This window comes from Pinus tabuliformis, chromosome 6, assembly GCF_031772625.1.
Source record: "Pinus tabuliformis cultivar Carrire ecotype Pingquan chromosome 6, CPIR1, whole genome shotgun sequence".
In the NCBI taxonomy this organism is placed as follows: domain Eukaryota; kingdom Viridiplantae; phylum Streptophyta; class Pinopsida; order Pinales; family Pinaceae; genus Pinus; species Pinus tabuliformis.
Genome location: NC_142292.1, coordinates 381,238,678 through 381,240,719, shown reverse-complemented (window position 1 = coordinate 381,240,719; position 2,042 = coordinate 381,238,678). Strand labels below are relative to the sequence as shown.

The 2,042-nt window shown below is 43.6% G+C and overlaps 1 pseudogene; it reads right to left on the bottom strand.

Moving 5' to 3' along the window:
* Positions 1–400: 400 nt before the first annotated feature.
* LOC149258908 (putative pentatricopeptide repeat-containing protein At3g23330 pseudogene) lies at positions 401–1,402 on the bottom strand (annotated as a pseudogene).
* Positions 1,403–2,042: the final 640 nt, after the last annotated feature.

The window sequence follows — 2,042 nt, the reverse complement described above, 5'->3', positions numbered from 1 at the left end:
TTTTCCATAAAAAGGAATACCCTGCCATTTAAACTTCATCTCTGATTCTCCACAGCATGCTGGACAAATCATGCTGCAATGATCTGATTAAAATTATTTTGTGACCATGGATTAGTTCCAGCTTTTTATGTTATAGCGGGTGCAACCCATTTCCTGCAAGGAAAGCATGCACCTTCTTGTTGACTTCAATCCAACTGCATCCAGCCGTTGGTTTAATCCCCCTATCTTTCATGGTTTTTATCAGCTTTTCAATACCATCCCACCAGCCCACTGAAGCATAGATATTTGAGAGCACAACATAAGTTGCTGCATTTTTCCAATCCAACTCAAAAAGGTGTTCTGCAGTGTATTCTCCTAACTCTGTATTGTTATGTATGATACAGGCACCAAGCAAACACCCCTAGACTGTAGCATCAGGGGTTATTGGCATTTTGCTTATCAAGTCTTTAACCTCTTCCAGGTGCCCAGCACGGCCAACAAGGTCAACCATGCAGCCATAGTGTTCTATCACAGGTGTGATCTGGTAACATTGACTCATAGAATTAAAGTACTTTCGGCCCTCATCCACTAGGCCTGCATGACAGCATGCCGACAACACATTGACGAAGGTAACATTGTCCAGTTTCATACCAGATTGTTGCATTTCTTGAAATAGTTTCAGGGCCTCCTTGCCACATCCATGGATTGCATATCCTGTAATCATTGAATTCCATGAAACCACATCTTCTCCATGTATTTTGTCGAAAACTTCATTTTCCTTGTCTATGCTTCCACATTTTGCATACATGTCCAAAAGTGAGTTGCACAGAAATACATTGCACTGAAAACCACTTCTAATTATTTCTTCATGGATTTCCATGCCCTGTTCCAGAGCTGCCAAATTAGCGCATGTTGGGAGAACACTGGCAAAGGCTTTCGAATCTGGCAGCACTGCTGCTTGTTGCATCTGTCGAAAATTCTCCAGAGCTTCCATGTTGTGCCCATTCTGTGCATAACCTGCAATAATGGTGGTCCATGATGCAGCATTTCGTTGAGGCATTTTGTCAAACACTTTGCGTGCAATGTCTATTCTCTCACATTTTCCATACATGTCTACAAGGGAAGTTCCCACAAAGACATTAGATTCCAACCCACTTCTGATTACTTCTCCCTGTATCTCTATACCCTGCTGCATAGTTCCCAAGTTCGCACACACTGGGAGAACACTGGCAAAAGTTTTTGCGTCCCGCTCAATGCCTGCCAGATGCATTTGCCTAAACATCTCCATGGCTTCCAAACTGAGTCCATTCTGCACATACCCAACAATCGTCACAGTCCAGGAGACTACATTACGTTGGGGTATTTCTCTGAAAAGCTTCAATGCCTCATCTATGTATCCATTGTGCAGGTATCCCGTAATCATGGCGTTCCAGGAAACAATATTTCATTCAGGCATTTTGTCAAACACATCGCGTGCTTTCTCAATAATACCACATTTTGCATACATGTCCAAGAGGGCAGTGCCTACAAAAACATCATACTAAAACCCTCGTCTGCTTATGGCCTCATGAACTTCCTCGAGGGTTTCCAAGGTGTTACATGCAAGAAGAACACCAGTAAAGGAGAATTGATCGGGTTGAATTTCACTCTGTTTTTCATTTGACGAAACAGAACCAAAGCTTCCTGGGAAAATCCATGTCTGGCATATGCTGAAATCATGGCATTCCATGAAAAGGCGTCTCGTGTTGTCATCTGGTCGAACACTCGTTGAGAATCCTCCGGGCTCCCGCACATAGCATACATAGTGATAAGAGTGTAAGTAAGAATCTATCTCCGACAAAACCCCTCTGATGCATTTGGGCGCCCGATAAGGCCTTAAGCTTAACGCAGCCCTGCAGGAGAGAAACACATGCACTTCTATCTATAACGTTGTCGGTAGCATTCAAGAAGCCGAGGGCGTCTTTTAGCAGGCCCACTTCACGCAGTGTTACCCCATTCTGTACAGACGAATTGTTTGTGTTAGCTCCTGTTTCAAGTACAGCAATGGCAGACTGCCTAACTTG